The sequence below is a fragment of the Eurosta solidaginis genome, chromosome 4 (assembly GCF_040869045.1).
Source record: "Eurosta solidaginis isolate ZX-2024a chromosome 4, ASM4086904v1, whole genome shotgun sequence".
In the NCBI taxonomy this organism is placed as follows: Eukaryota; Metazoa; Arthropoda; class Insecta; order Diptera; family Tephritidae; genus Eurosta; species Eurosta solidaginis.
Window position 1 is genome coordinate 156,813,456 of NC_090322.1, and position 17,997 is coordinate 156,831,452.

The 17,997-nt window shown below is 39.4% G+C and overlaps 1 pseudogene; it reads right to left on the minus strand.

Moving 5' to 3' along the window:
• Positions 1-13,943: 13,943 nt before the first annotated feature.
• Positions 13,944-14,867, minus strand: LOC137248712 (zinc finger MYM-type protein 5-like; annotated as a pseudogene).
• Between the last annotated feature and the right edge of the window lie 3,130 nt (positions 14,868-17,997).

A 17,997-nucleotide genomic window follows, 5' to 3' on the forward strand; every position in this document is an offset into this window, starting at 1 on the left:
GCAATCTCCAAGTCTCAATTTTACAGCTAATCCTCAAGTCACCTTGCATAGCAAATCGAGCGATAGCAATATTCTGGGAACTGTTATCCTACACTTGGTTAACAATTTCAATCAAAATATTACGTGCCGTGCACTTTTGGACTCCGGTTCTCAGTTAAACATGATTTCCGAGCGCATCGTTAAAACCGCTGGAATCAAACGTCAATATTCTCCTACAGCTTTCACGTCTGCAAACAACATGCAAACGTCAACGAAGTTTAAAGCTACCTTAACAATAAAATCGCGCTTCAATGAATTTTCTTCCACCTTGGAGGCCTTAATTCTCCCTAATATAACTGGGCAGATGCCTGATCGCAAAATTTGTATTGATGAGTGGAACATTCCAAAAAATATTCCCTTAGCCGACCCGTTTTTCAACATTCCGCGACGTGTTGATCTTCTTATTGGTGTAGATTTATTTTATGATATACTCTCAGTCGGTCAAATTAAGCTTGGGCCTAACTTGCCGATAGCACAGAATACGTTGCTAGGCTGGGTAGTGGCGGGAAAACTTTCCGCTCTAAAATCTGAAAATACAAGTAGCTATTTTACAACGCTTACCGACGTAAGCAAAGATTCAATGCTCAATCACTCGATTAAAGCCTTTTGGAAAATTGAGGAATTCAGCTGTCCATCTCACAATACAACAACAAAAGAAGAAAGAGAATGCGAAGCGCACTTCCAAAAAAATATTGCTCGCATGCAATGCGGTCGATACCAAGTAAGATTGCCATTCAAACAGAATGTCAACATGTTAGGAGAATCTTACAATATTGCGTTAAAAAGATTTTATTTGCTAGAGGCAAAATTTCGCAGAAATGAGCAACTGAGGGTACAATACGTAGAATTTATGGAAGAGTTTATTAATTTATCTCACATGGAAAGGGTTGCACCTTCGGATATTAAAACTCCACACTACGTAATTCCTCATCACTGTGTATTTAAGCCTTCCAGCTCCACAACAAAAATTAGGGTTGTTTTTGATGCCTCATCCAAAACAAGCACTGGTGTCTCTTTAAACGGATTGCTTATGATTGGACCCGTGACTCAGTCTGACTTGTTTATAACAATGCTTCGTTTTCGATATTTTACATACGTTTTTACAGCGGACATCACAAAAATGTACCGCCAGATATCACTTCATCCTGATGATCGACGTTTTCATTACATTTTATGGCGTTCATGTGAAGGTGATCCCATTGAGATATTTCAATTATGTACGGTAACGTACGGAACAGCATCTGCTTCGTTTTTGGCAACACGCGCTTTACAACAGCTTTGTACAGATGAAGGCCAACATTTTCCTTACGCCGCACAAGCGCCTCTAAATGGATTCTACGTCGATGACTTATTAACAGGTGCTAATACTGTTCAAGATGCAAAGATCTTGCAGAGACAATTAGAGTCAATGCTGTTGAGAGGGAAATTCGAGTTAAAGAAATGGTGCGCCAATCATAATGACATTTTGTCGGCTGTACCCGAAGAAGATAAGGAGAAGTTTTTTCAAATTAAGGGGAAAAATGCTGTCAAGACATTAGGTCACATTTGGAACCCTTCTACAGATAAGTTTCTTTATCAAAAACCGCCTACACAGAGCCCAAAAACATTTACAAAATGCAGCATTCTCTCTGAAATTGCTAAATTTTTTGACCCTCTTGGTCTAATTAGCGCGGTTGTAGTACTTGCCAAGATATTCATGCAGCAATTATGGCGTTTAAAGCTGAGCTGGGACGAGGCACTACCGCAAGAGTACCATAGTAGATGGGAAAACTTTCAAGAGCAGCTACATTGCCTAAATGATTTTGAGATCGATCGCCAAGCGTTTGCACCGTGTGCAAAATATGAGCTTCATGCGTTTTCAGACAGTTCTGAAGATGCGTATGGAGCATGCCTATATGTGAAAAGTATCTCTGAAGACGGGGACGCTGTCACCATTAAATTATTATGCGCTAAAACAAGAGTAACGCCGCTTAAAAAATGTGGTCTGCCAAGGCTAGAATTGTGTGCTGCAGTCATAATGGCCGAGCTGGTAAAACGCATAAAAACAATTTTTAATTTCCTAGAATTTCAGAGCATCAACTATTGGACCGACTCCACTATAGTTTTAAATTGGCTCCAACAAGATTCGTGCTGCTGGCAAACATTTGTCGCTAACCGGGTTGCGTTAATTCAGGAAAGCAGTCAATTTTCTCAATGGCGCTACATACCAACCGATCTCAATCCAGCTGATTTACTGTCACGTGGGGTACTACCTAAGGCATTAATTCATTCCAGCCTGTGGTATAACGGCCCTTGTTTTTTAAAACACTCTGAAGATTTTTGGCCTGCCCCGCCTGTGGGAATTCATCACAATGACGATATTCTACAAAGAAAAAAAAATAAAACTTGTTCTAGCAGCCACGCACGAAATAAGCTTCATAGAAAATGTCAAATATCACAACAACTATCAAAGTCTACTCAATGTAGTCGCATACATATTACGTTTTAAGAATAACTGCACAACCACTAAATCAAATCGTCGCTCAGGTGTACTCTCTCCAGAAGAACTTCGACTCGCATTGATTGCTATTGTTAAATCAATCCAGCAAGAGGAATTCACTTCAGAGTTTCGCTCATTGAGATGCAATAATACTGTGCTAAAGCAAAGTAAACTTAGGGCTCTCATGCCGTTTATTGATGATGAGGGAATTCTTAGGGTAGGTGGACGTTTACGGAATTCAGCTTTAGATTTCAACAGCAAGCATCCAATAATACTTCCCAAGTGCCATGTCTTTACACAAACACTATTGACTCATTTACACATTATCAATCATCATGTTGGGCCGCCAGCACTCCTTAGCATAACGAGACAAACGTTTTGGCCTATTCACGGGAAAGTTGCTGTCCGCTCCATCGTTCATCATTGTGTTCGTTGCTCCAGAGCACGTCCACTAAGGCACGATCAACTCATGGCAAATATGCCTGAATTGCGAGTACAACAATCAAGGCCGTTTAATGTTGTTGGAATTGACTACTGTGGACCTTTTTTTATTCATTTTCGCCGCCGCGGTACGGCACCAACAAAGGCATATGTAGCCATATTCGTATGCTTCGTCACTAAGGCCACGCATCTGGAGCTCGTTGACGACCTCAGTACCAAGGGATTTCTTATGGCTTTGAAACGCTTTATAGCTGTCGTGGACGTTGCGCGGTTTTGTATAGCGATAACGCTACCAATTTTGTGGGCGCTCGAAAAGAGCTAGAAGAGCTGTTCAGTATGTTCCAGCAGAAACAATCTCAAGACGAAATCGCAAGGGAATGTGCTATTAACGGAATTCTGTGGAAACATATACCTCCCCGTTCACCACACTTTGGCGGGCTATGGGAGGCTGCCGTTAAATCTTTTAAGTACCACCTCAAACGAATAATGAATAACTCTGCACTAATCTTTTCAGAATTTAATACTCTTATCATCCAAATCGAGTCAATACTCAACTCTAGACCGATCACGGCAGTGCCTGAAAACGCTTGCGATGTGCCTGCCCTTACTCCTGGCCATTTCATTATTGGCACTGCGTTAAATGCGATTCCTGAACCAGATGTAAAAGGCGTCGAAAACTTCAATCGCTTGCAGAGGTACCAGCAATTACAATGGTACTTTCAACAGTTCTGGGACAAATGGCATAAAGATTACTTGCAAAGCTTGCAATGTCGCAATAAATGGGTTAAGTCAGGTCCGCCATTAAATATTGGTGATGTAGTCATTTTGGAGGAAGAAAACATTCCGCCGCTTCAGTGGAAGCTTGGCCGCATAATTCATCTACATCCAGGCAATGATGGTATCGTGAGGGTAGTAACAATCAAAACTGCTGGCAAGGAAGTTCAGCAGGCCACTGCTAAAATAAGACGACTACCTGTTGATAGCCCTTTGTGCTCTCAAGGGGGGGTGAATGTTTAAGCTTTAAATCAATCACTTTATAATTTCTCATATTGCCTTTATTTTGTATAAGTACTATGTCTTTGAACTTAAGCGTGTATATTATATATCGATAAGTTGCGATAACAAATTTATAGCAATGTCATTATATCAAATGTATTCACATCTTTGATATATAAATAATAAAACAAAATGTCTTTTCTAATTCTTCACGAAACTTCCGATCGTTCGCATGTTTGCCTTTTTTAATCGTAAAATATTATATCGAGCGCCAACCATCTTGTGAACTAAAAACGCTTAGTTTGCTTAAAAACAACATATTCTTGCTCAAGTTTGATTTTTAAATTTTGACATAGAAATTGCAAAAATATTTATGAGAAGTAAAAATATAAAAGTGGAGCGCACATTACTTGTATTAGGAAATTGGTAGGAAAGGAGATATTATTAGTCAATCAATTGCGCTCCACCTTTATATTTTTACTTCTCATATATATTTTTGCAATTTCTATGTCAAAATTTAAAAATAAAAGTTTAGCAAGAATATGTCTTTAATAAGGAGACATTTTTGTCCATTTATATAAAGGACAATTTTTTTATTTTATTTTCTTCTTTTCTTACATTTTTTCGGTGTCTTATCCTATATGTTAAGTTTTACGCTTGTAGCTCAATGAGAACTTACATTAAAATCAATCCCAAAATTCCCTCCGCTCCGTTTGATTTTTCTAAATATCTCATTCCGTGCGCCCCCTAGCGAAACTTTTTGTATTGTGTCATCGGCTGTCATCGACCTCTGAATTAAGCTCTAAATTTTCAGTCTCTAGCTCATCGAAAAGTTACTTAAAACCCGGCTTCAAATTTCCAAATGATTATCAATTTTTTCGATCCGTGCGCCACCTGACGGAATTTTGTCTCCTTTTGTTCCTTTGTCACGGTGTCTTAACCTGTCTCTGAGGTTTCATGTTTGTAGCTCAATGAGAGGTTACTTTAAAATCGATCTCAAAACACCAAATTTCCAAATACTTATCTAAATATTTCGATCCGTGCGAGACGGAATCTTTTTCTCCTTTTCTTACATTTTCTCGGCGTCTTATCCTATCTGTGAAGTTTTAAAGTTGTAGCTCAATGACAACTTGCATAAATATCAATCCCAAAATTCCCACCGTTTCGTACTATTTTTCTAAATATCTCATCCCGTACGCCCCCTAGCGAATCTTTTTTTATCGTGCCATCGGCTGTCATCGACCCCTGAATTAAGTTTGTAATTTCAAGTATCTAGCTCATCGAGAAGTTACTTAAAAGCTGGATTGAAAATTTTTAAATTCTTATCTAATTATTTCGACCCGTGCGCCACCTAACGGATTTTTTTCCTTTTGTTGCATTGTCACGGGGCTCTAACCTATGTGTAAACTTTCACGTTTGTAGCTCAATGAGAAGTTACTTAAAAATCGATTGCAAGATTTGTATGAAAAACGGACAAACATTCAACCGACCTAATATAAAGGAAGTATAAAGTAAAAATAGGTAATATACAAAATTGTATGTAACTGTGAATGTGTACTTATTTGTGGGTTTTTTTGCAACAAAAGAACAACAATAACAAGAAAAACAAATACAGCGCACACAAATTGAATAGCTTGACAGAAAAGTCGCTCACAAGGGGTTGAAATTCTTTTACGAGTATTTTTCATTTGACTCTTCTGAATTGCTCATTTAGAAAGGCGCACACACTTCAATATTAAGGACGCTATGCAACAACAATAACAGCAATGATAACAACAAAGCTTTGCTGCAATGCTACACAAGAAACGTAATAGTAGAAGGTAAATAGACGAGCATAATAATGAAACAGAGGGAAAATTTTTAGGAGTGGCTCCACTTAAGTGTCGACTTATGCTTTGCCTTGGGAGTCAAATGAGCTATACGTACATATGTATGTATATAGTATGAATCTACAATAGGTTTAGCCAAAGAAATTGGACTTTTTGTTTGAATGAGGCGCAGCAAGTTGTTCCAAGGCATCTCTTAAATTTACTCACCGAATATAAGCTTTTAATATACAGAAATGGGATAAACAGGCAGACTCCTTAGCCAAGGAGAGTGTAATAGCACTATCCCATCTATGGCTCAGAGCACATCGGCACACACTAGAAAACCATAAGTAACTGGGAAAAAAGCAGATGAGACCACACTAGCTTGAATGCCCAGAATTAAGGTAGACCAAATGATTTATACTCCCAGCAACGATAGTATCACCCAAACTCATTAATCTAAGCAGAGATAACCCACGAACTTTCACTGGGTACTATACGTCTCGACTGTAGTCTGCGATATCACCTTTGTAAGTTAGATCTATCCTAAGCGCAAATCTGTCACTCAAGGCAGAAACTATTTCATCTAAGGGTAGTTACTCTTAATCCTTTCGTGATATGGAGTAAAAAGTCTGAAGAGGTACTTAAATACATTTAAAGCCTCCACATACAAATATAGCCTGAACGGTCAAGCACAGTTGATCTAAATAAAGGTCGCATTGCATCGAGGCTTATTACCCTGTGTGTGTTTACTCTACCCATATGATTAGATCAATGATGATGGTCCTTATAAAGCACTTTGACACCACCCTTAGATCGAGCAGCACAAAACTGTCTAGCGTTTGGTTCTTTGCAACCATCTCCGCGAAAGCTTCTGGAACTGTCGCTGAAGGGAGCACCAACGAAGGTCAAGTCTTCGTCCACCGGCCTCTAACAACTCAGTGACGGTCTTCCCATTCTTCTGCTTCCAAACAGCGGTGTCGACTGAAATACTTTCTTGGCAAGAGCTTCTTCGTCTATTAGCATAACATGCCCCAGCCATCGAAGCCCTTGGGGTTTTATTCGCTGTATTATCGTCATATCTGCGTAAAGCTCATACAGCTCGTCATTATACCTCCTGCGATAATCGACGTCGGTATAACGGACAGAACCATAAATATTCCGGAGAACTTTTCTCTCGAGCACTAAGAGAGACACATAATCTTCTCTCGATACCGTCTATGATTCCGATCCATACATCAGGACCAATATGATGGGCGACTTGTAGAGCGTGATTTTTGTTCGCCGATGGAGGACTTTGCTCTTATATCGCCTACTCAGTCCAAAGTAGCACTTGTTGACCAGAGTTGTTCTCCGTTTGATTTCTAAGCTCATATTGTTTTTGCTGTTAATGCTGACTTCCAAATATACGAGATCCAACGCAGTCTCGAATTTATATCCATCAACAGTGACCTGGCTACCAAGGTGCGAATGCACCGATTCTTTCTTGGATGACAGCAAGTAATACGTCTTATACCCACTTACCGCAAGACCCACTTTTTTGCTTCTTTATCTAATCCCGAGAAGGCAGAACTCACAGAGGCGTTGTTCAAGCCAATAATATCAGTATTGCTGCTCTTAGACTTTAAAATATTACTTAGCTAAAGAGAGGAAACATTATAGGGCATACGAAAGTAATAAAACAATTCATAGGAAATCACGTGTTGCAATAACTTGATGCAATGGCTCTTACGCTCAGAATCACACAGAACTTTAAGGTGTCCAGTCTGGTCACCACTCTATGGGAAGCGGGTAATCCATATACTAACCCTGATTCAGAGGTTTGGTTCAGAGATGGATCTAAATATGAAAAACGGGAGCTAGCATCTATGGACCGAAAATCTCTAGCAACGGAATGCTACCACCACTATTTTTAAGACAGAAATCCATGCAATAGAAGAATATCTACGAAGACACTTATCCTCTAGGAGTATCCTCACTATGTCAGATAGACGGGTAGCTTTACGTGCCTTGCAGTTTTACACAATTTCTTCTAAGCTAGTGGATGAATACATTGAAGTCCTAGGTTAGGTTAGGTTACGTTCAAGTGTCTGCCGCCCACATCGGACCGGCACACTTAGACCTTTATAGGTCCATTGTGAAACCACACGGATTTGTTCCTACTCTCCTAATCAAACCACTTCGTTGAGTTTGTAAAGCTAACTAAGCGTCGTGTATTGACCTCAGCTATATCAGTCGGATCTACGAGAAACATCTTGCCCATAAAACGTTGCCTTCTTCTACCGAGCGCTGGACATTCACAGAGTAGATGCCTAACAGTTTCAGGCTCTCTTCGTTGCCGCAGCTTCTACAATAACCATTAAATGAAGCGCCAATCCTTTCCGTATGCGTTCCAAAACAAACATGACCAGTGAGAAGACCTACAACTAAGGAAAGATCCCTCTTACCGAGGATGAGAAGTTCTCGCGATCTCTTTTGATTCCATTCCGGCCATGTGAGTTTTGCCGTGTGGCATCTATCATGATGCTTCTACCTGGCTCCCGCTTCCATCAGTAGAGCCTCCTTTGTCTTGAGCTTACAGTTGGAGAGCGGCATACCCAACCACTTTCAGGATGGCGAAAGTGGAAGTGAGGTCCCCTTTCTTGCAAGCTCATCCGCCATCCCATTACTTGGTACGCCCTTATATTCCGGAACCCATGCCACATGCAGAGTAAACTGTTCAGCCATCACGTTAAGTGATCTGCGACAGCCTACTACAGTTTCAGAATAAGTTGTGACAGAGTCAAGGGCTTTCAGTGCTGCTTGACTGTCTAGGAAAATATAAATGTGCTTCTGAGAGACTGCCTTCTGCCTAAGGCAGTCCACAGCGTCTTGTATGGCCGCAAGCTCGGACTGAAATACGCTACACTGATCCGGAAGGCGAAATGATCTTTATATGTCCAATCGTTCCGAACAGACACCTCCTCCGACCCTGTTATCCAGTTTAGATCCATCTGTATAGATCTGGATGCTGTTAGTGGGCCAATCAGGGTCATTCACCAACTGTTTCCTCTCAGGGAATAATATCTCGTATCCCTTGTTAAAGTTGGTATGTGGTTTGCAGAAATCCGTGCATTCTGGTATGCAGAATCTGTGGGGAATTTCAGTATGGTTGCAGTGAGACCATGTGGTCTGCTTCCTCAGCCCAATAGCTGCACATGCTGCATATTTTATGCCCACTATATCTATGGGTAGTAGGTTCAGTATTACATTCATAGCCTCCGTTGGCGTTGTGCGGATGGCTCCGCTTATGCATAGTAGTGAAGATCTTTGCACCTTTTGAAGAGCAAGAACCGTCGAGGATTTATTCAGGGCGGGCCACCATACCGTCACCTCGTATAGCAATATTGGCCTAACTATGGCCGTGTATATCCAATGCACTATCATAGGGGACATACCTCATTTCCGTCCAGTTGCCCCTTTACATGTGTAGAGGGCAACCGTGGCCTTACGGACATGTTCCGTGGTGTTTTGTGTCCAGTTCAATTCCTTATCATTGAGGTCCTAAATAATATGAGATCTAAAAACAAGGATTTGTTAGGATGGGACATGAAGGTAATGAACAGACAGACTACCAGCCAAGCAGTGTGCTTTAGCAGCATTCTTTGGTCCAGAACCCTTCTGCGGACTTGGAAATGTGCACACTAGGCAAACCATTAGTAACTGGGAAACAAAGCAGTTCAACTCCCACCAACCAGAGCATCAGCCGGCTCATTTTTCTATCTAAGCAGAGAAGATCTATGAACTCTCACTGGGTACTATGCGGGACACTGTATTCTACGATATCACCTATGTAAGTAGATTAAATTTATTCGGTACACAAATACGTCCATTTTGTTAGCTGGAGGAAGAAAGGTCGGTTCACATTCTCTGCAAATGCGTCGCTGTGGCATGGCAGAGACTTTCCCATTTATATGGCAATAATCTTAAGTACATTAAATGCCTCCACATACAGTAATCTGCTCAAAAGTCAAGCACAATAGATCTTAAGAAAGGTCGTAGTTCAACGGGGCCTAATATTAATAATATTTTATAACATAGGTCCTGGTTTTTCATAGGGTTTTTCAGTTTGGTGGTTAAGTAAACTTTTGAAGTATATGTGAAGTCATCTAGGACCAGACAGTTGAAACTTATCTAACCTAATAGTTCCATCATTAAGGGGGATGAGGTGTCTGTCTATCCCCGTGCGACTACGACGCTGTAGTAGAGTAATAAAACAAAATATGTAATGAAAATACCGTTTACAGTAAATAAATAGAGTACTTATGTTCTACAGGAAAAACTTTCAAGAAATTGAACAAAATTTCCGTTTCCTAGGATTACATGTCGGCATATCAACGAATGCGAATAACGGTAATGCTTAAACAAACAAGAAAAATCGAAAACATATAATTTTTCTAGACGAGCAAGTAACATTTATGAGTTATCAAAGAAATTCGTACTTCCTAAATGTGTACGAATATATTAGGGGGGTTTGTTGTGGCCTGGGAGGGTGAAGAGATCTGACGTATTACCTTTATTGATTTAGTTTAATGTAGCATTGCCGCTTACATTCTATAACAAAGAGAAAATTCATCACGTGGATGGAGGGTGTTAATGCGCTGCCTAGACAGCAACTTAATGCATGCTGTTTGTTTTTGTAGTAATAATCATCACTGTTTTTATATTCTTACGAATCAGTAGCGGTAGCTGGCTAAAAGTTTTTGAATTGTTTTGTCGATTACTAAATTAATCTGCGTGTTGACATGACTTCCTCTTTATTGATTACCTATTTAAAAGGGGTTAATATATTTGTTCGTGATATTAATTTGAATGATTTGATTTCATTTGATATACAAACTTTTTTTGTTTCAGCGTACTTTTCGTGCACTTGCAAGTTGCAACATGTGCGTAACCACTCCAGAGCCGTTGTTGTTTGCGGTCACCGTAGCACGCGCTAAAATATAGCAGTAGTTTTTGAGAAAGTTCTTATGTGGGCGGAAGGGTGCTTATATACCCAGCAGTAAGTTTTTGAAACACCACAACATTCCTTCACCAAGTACAAGGACCTTTTACTTAGCTGGAACTTCAGCATGTCTAAATCTAGATTCAAATAATCGGAACTTTTGGGATGTATATTAGACTGGGTCGATATATTAACCAATATCGGGCCATCTATTTTGCGATAGGATTTGGGCTCAGGAAAACAATTTCCACGACGCATACCTAAAAAAAATAATTTTCGAGCCTGCGAAATTTAAATTTTTGGCTTTTTTCGACTTTGATTTTTAAGGGTTTTTTCATGATCTACTAAAACAATGTTCATATCTATACCCTGTCGGACCCAAAAACGTTGGCGATAATATTTTTATTAACAATTTGTTATTTTGGTAGAACAAAAACTGTTTGCTCACCTGCTTCTGCAATTTTAGCCGATACTTTAAAAACTTCGCTCAAGCTATATTTCTTTAAATAAAGCCAACGAAAGTTTACTTCCTTTGATTTATACCTAACAATCGCTAGTAAAAGTCACAAATTAGAATGAATATACGCAATTATTTCACGTTCCTTTTTGCCGTCCATAGCTGCCTTTTTAGCTACGCGAAAGCACGGTTTCGCATTGCTAAAGGCGAATTGTCGAGGATAGAGGATAGCCCATATATGGTATCAATATATTATAAGCAACGTAGATGCGCTGGTTCATTAGTTAGTATGGAAACAGTGATAACAGCTGCGCATTGCTGTTAGACAAAGAAGCATACTGGGGTAACCAATAGAGTACGCGAAACTGGACAATAGATGTGTTTTTTTTCACATCTATATACGTTTACGCTTAAACTTTATATGGACTGCTAAGCGACAAACTTTAAATACACCTCTGAAATTGCTACGCATAAAATTAGTACTACTAAATTTCAATACGCATTATAATCAGATGTAACTGAAATATGTGTCTATGTTTCACCCTCTGCACTAATTCTATGTGCGTCCACTATTTATCACAACTAATTCAGCTATATGTTATACACAGAAATTCAACAGAGGTTTGTGTCTCCGCTTTTCGGTACACCCTGTGCTGTAGCTAGTTGTTTAACCACTGCCGCTAGATGGGTCTCGTAAGCATTATCTAAGCGAGGATAGGCAGTTTTTTCACGCGCAAACGAAACATAAACGAGTGTAAAAAAAAAACACGGCTAATGTCAAACATGAAGGGGACATTTATTCCATCTGATTATAAAGCCAATATCAAAAATATGGATATAGCTGCTATTAAAGTCAGTGCACCCTTCATCAAGTAAGCAAAATTTCAATTTGCAGTACTGAATTAACACCAAACACACCAATCCGAGTTAGTGGATGGGGTGCAATAAATGAAGACAAAAAGTGTCGTGCAGAAGAACTTCGGATCTGCTATAATAGCGACGGCAGATTGTGCAAAAAATTATAAGATACCTCAAAATTTACTCAAGTTATCGTGTTCACGGACAGACAGACGGACGGACGGACGGACATGGCTAAAAGAATTTATTTTTTCGCCCAGATCATTTTGATATATAGAAGTCTATATCTATCTCGATTTGTTTATGCCGTTACGGATTACCGTTATGCGAACAAAATTAATATACCCTGTGAGCTCTGCTCAGCTGAGTATAAAAACATCTTTGATTTGAAAACATTTTCAAATAAAAAATACATTTTATTTTTTGATTCGTGATTCATTCAAATAAAAATCACGCAACCCTGCTCTAAAGGGGCAAGCCGCAATCCCCAGCGACAACACCTACTCAAGTGAAAATTCTTAGAATCTAACACACTATCGATGTTGCAAATTTCCCCCAAATCGATTGATCCGTTCCCGAGATAGTAGGGGATATGCAGACTAATATTCATATATTATTTCTGAGAAATATATCTCTTGGAACGTTTGGTTTAATACTCATATTGGCATATCTCATGTAATTTTTCCCAGATTCCAAAAAGGTGGCAAGCTTGTAAAAACATCATCAGTGGCAATACATAGATAGAAAGTCTTAGAATGTGAGACTTTATCTATATAAAAAATTTAGTCGTATCCGCGATAGTAGTAGATGTACCAAGAGATATAAATAATAAGGTGAGGTGGCAACCCTAAGTGGAAACCTGATTTTTATTATGTGTACTTTTTTCTAAATTCCAAATAGGTGGCAACCTTGTGAAAACATCCTAAGTGTCAACACCTAGATAGAAAGTCTAATAATGTGATACACTCTCTATGTACGAAATTTAATTCAAAAGGGTTAAGCCGTTTTCGAGATCGTTCCGGATATAAAAACAAGTTTTGCTTGTTTAAAGTAATAACTTTGGAAACAGAAATAAATTAAAGAGTGAGGTCTGTGTACTTTTCTATATTTGATCATTAAAAACACAGTCACGATATTAATAACACAGTTCATCTACCAATATAAACAATAACAAAAAATCACTTACAATCAAATGAAAATTTTTAGAGGTCATGAAAAAAACCTTAAAAATCAAAGTCGAAAAAAGTCAAAAAATTAAATTTCGCACAGTTCTCTCCCAACTTTCGGAAGTCACCCCTTCCTCTTCTAGCAAACACGGGCGTCGAACATATTCATCCATTCTTACGTACATTAGGCAGTTAGTTTTCTTAGAAGGGCGTTAACTAATAGCTTAATAGCTGCACAGCTCTTTCAATCAAATTTTCGACCCGACCTACGAGATGGTAGTCCTGTTACAAACAATAATATAATATGAGTATATGTACACAGTGGCGTAGCTACCTTGGGTGGCACCCGGTGCGGAAGTTGGTGGTGTCACCCCATCGAAAGTAAAAAGCAGTAAATTGTATGTGATAAAGGTCATGGATCATTTATTATTTATATTATTGAAGAAAGAACGCACAATAATAACTAAGACAGAAAAGGAATTGCTTTACAATTAAAATTTCTTCTTTCTAGCTTTGGCAGCTCCAAACTCAGCAATTACTTCATCGAAATTTATATTTTTTATTGCCTCGTGTTCGATGGCTAATATACCAAGATTGCTAAGCCGCGATTGGGTCATTGTTGTAGTTTTTTATTAATTTTAATTTACCGAAACTTCTCTCACATGAAGCTACGGACACGTAAACCGTCATGAACAATTTCAGTGCAGTCATAAGATTAGGAAGAGATTCTGTAAAATCCCACTCTTATTCTTGATAGAACATTAATGAATTCATTCTGTATATCTGGTGGCAAATATGATAATTTTGAGGTTTTATCTTCCTCCAATTTCATCATGTGTTCTTTCAAACTACATCATATTTTGACAATAGTTTCAGTAATTCCAAAAAATTGCCTTTATTTTAGAGTCTTGTCATTCATCATCTCCACGAAACGCCAGTTTTGTTTAGCCAGAAATAAAGTTATATCTATGAATCTAATCAAAAGATGCTTCCCCTTCTCTTTTTCTATATCCATCAATTGCAAAGCTGCATCATCTATTGTTTTATTCAATTTTAGTCTCAATCCTAAAGTTTTCCATTTCTCAAGATTTTCTAGATATTCATTTGAACATTCGTGGTCAGCTACTGTCGGATGTAATTTCCACAACTTTTGTAATCCAGTCGTAAATGTTCCCGCATTGGTATTCTTGGCCACAGCAAATAAACGACAGCAGAAACGGTACAGGTTATTAGAGCTGATGGAATAAACCATACATGACCGTAGGATTTTTTCACCATTAGGTACAATTTTATAAAACCAATCTTTTGAGAGATGACGAGCGTCACCTTTTATTTTGGTTCCGTGTCTAGAAATAGTAGCAAATGGTCGAACATTGTAAGGAACAGAAATACTCCATTCTGACACATAATTTAATTGAAGAAATGGTTCATTGGTAACAATAACAGTACTGCTACTAATATTTTCAGCATCTTCTTCGTTTGTGTTAATCAATTCTATACTGTCAATGTTGCTTCCTGAAGATGAGCTGATATTATCTAAATCATCTCTTGCATTTGTATCAAGGTGAAAATCAATTTCTTTTGTTGAAATTGGGCTGCCATCAGTTTTTGTAACATACTTAAAAATCAATCCAGACATACTCAGAGCTACATCCAATCTAGCCTTTGCTGAAATCCACTTTTTATTTTGGATGTGTGCACTCCCCGGAGCATTTTTTCGTGAACATCTGTCAGCAGCCCCAAAAAAATATTTCGTTTTTACAAAAAAATAGTTTACAAAATAATAGTTTCCTTCTTAACTATAAATACAATCAAATAAAATACATGCGCAACTACCCATAGATGTTGCACCTAACCAAATATGTGCCTATTTTCGAAAAAGCCAAATTATCTTTTGCAGCGAAAATTTAATTTCTGAGGGGGCCCGCAATTTAGAGGTACTATGACATTTTTGTTTAATTCAGGAGAGTCTTTAGTTGTGTAGAGGGTAATTTTCATACCCCTGGGTGACTAGGGTCTCGAGATATAGGCCAAGACGTGGGCCAGTGAATGCCTAGACAGGGTTTATACAATATGGATATCAAATGAAAGCTGTTGATGAGTGCTTTAGTACAGAGTAATATATTATACAGAGACGAACTGGGACTGGGATTAGGACTTGGACTGGGACTGAGACTCGGGGTGGGACTGGGACTGGAATAAAATACATACCTCTGGGACAGGCAATAAGGGTTGCAGAAGAATGAGAAGAAATTGAGAGAAGAGAAAAGAGAGAAGGAGATTGAGAAAGAGATAGAATGAGACGAAGATGGAGATAGATGAAGCGAAAAAGACGGAGGGAGGAGTGAATAAAAGGATTAGGAAGAAGTGAAGAGGGGGGGAGGGTAGAGTCAGATGGAAAAAGCTTATTAAAATATATGCAGATAGGCCAAATTTAGGGCAGGACAACGTCTGCCGGGTCTTCTAGTTGACAATAAAATTCGAAGCACCTAACAAAGCCTACTGGATTTTTCACTTAATTAGACATTCAATAAAGCAATAATGAGATAATTAAGAATTCGTGTTTTGTATGGAAGATTGAGAACAATTAAGGCTTTAATGTAGGAAACTTGACTAATTATTTCATTAAGCGTGAAATTGGCATTAGCTGTAAAATATTCGATATGAATCAATTAATATTTTTAGTCTTCACAAAACAGCATTTAGGTTTCTAAAATATATCTTTTTCTTTCTATTATCTATCACTACAGAATAATACACGTTTAACAATTCACGCCAACCAAACACAACACACTTCACGAAACAAATGAGAAATGTTGCAACTGAGACGTCAAAGGCCCCGAGTATGGGACGGGGAATCCCCCCACGACAGCGTCAGACTCTTTTGTGGGAATCCCCGAATTATACATAAAGCTGAGCTAGTGCTAGTGGGGGAATCCTAGAAAAAGCAATTTTGGTGCTAGCGATTTTTTTGTTTGTACATTGCCCTTAAAGTTGAGAGACCGGGTGACACCCGGTGCGGACCGACCCCGCCGCCCTCCCCCCCTTTACTACGCCACTGTATGTACATATTAATCGAGCGAGTTCCTTACAGACATAATAGGCAATCGGTATGGCAAATTCGAAACATCACTACCGGCACTAAAGAGAACGTTTTAGAAAAAGTATGTACACCAACAAAGGTGTTAGAGGCGTTTGTTCCAGGTAGCAATGAGCGTTTCTTTGTATTTGCCCCAAGAGCGGCCAGCGAGGGACTTGATGATTTTGTTACAACTCTGAACTTTAGGTAAAAATGCGGCTACATGCTCCCCGAAATGTAGGTCATTATCGAACCCAATATTTTTAGATGCCGGAGAGTCGGTATCGTAATGCCATTAACATGCGTGGCCAATATTGCCCGTTCACCTCGCTGACGATTTGGTCGGTGATAGTGCCAAGTAACGCTAGACGAAGAAAACTGAAAGTACTAGGGGGAGATTGTTGCTAGTTTGACAGCATAACTCATCAAAGGGAGCCGGGATCTGCTGCCATTGTCACGCAGTCATTGGCGTAGGAAATAATGGTAACTCCTTGTGGTAGGGAAGAGGGCTTCGATATGTAAAATTATTATTAAACAAAAATGACGAAGGGAAGCTAACCTGCGACACCTCCTTTTTCTTGGTTTTGATGGTACGTTCTTGAACTGGATCGATGCCTGCCGACCACGTATATAATTTGCGATCCACTTTGTGAGACTAGGTGGAATGATAACTTAACTTAAAAGCAACTCTTCATGTCTATCTCGAGAGATCTGACACAACTCCTTCTACTTACCCAGTCAACTCCCCGACATACGCAATGCATGCCCTCTTCTTATTTACTTATGAACATACTAGGATTAGAGGGGGTGTACAGAATATCAATGCTTAGCATTACGGGAGCCCTGAAAACAACCCCGACGGTTGCACTGTATGCCATTCTCCACATTCCACCTGTAGACCTGGTAGCAAAGAACAGAGCGTTAAAAACTGCAAACAGGCTCGGTGTCTCGGGACAGCTTCAGCGCAGACCATACGGCCATAGTAGTATAGCGTCATCAATCACAAGACGAACAGACTACCTGATACCCTATCTGTGCCTCGAGGGGGATCTTAACGCCAAAATAGAGGTGGACGGTTTGGCGCAAGGGTGCTCAAATGGCGGACGAAGCGATAAATGTGTACACAGATGGTTCCAAAGTAGTGGAAGGGGTAGGGTCCGCGGTATACTGTGCTGATCCGGAAATAAACAGATCCTACAGGCTGCCGGATTACTGTAGCGTTTTCCTAGCGGAAATATTAGCCGTAACCAAAGCAGTAGAAAGAAACCCTGGAAGAGAATAGCTTAAGCTGCAACCGCGTTAACTTTTATATTGACAGTCAAGCAGCAATTAAGGCAATAATCTCGCATAGCACAGCATCTAAATGCGTGTTAGAGTGTAAGCAGTCTCTGGAGAGAATCGGGACAGGGAGAAGCATACATCTATATTGGGTCCCAGGGAATATGGGAATAGATGGGAGTGAAAAAGCGGATGAACTAGCTAAAAAGGGCGCATCTCTTGAAGCTTGCTCCGTAGACGTCCCAATTAGACTGGGCGTGATGAAGCGAACGCGATAGGTATACATAATTGACCAAGCAGGAAAGGCGTGGGTTCAAGCGCGGGGCTGTAAATTGTCCAAGATTATGTGTAGGTCTTACAATCTTAGACTAACAAAGTTGCTTCTAAAAAGAGAGGACTGTAGACTCATGAC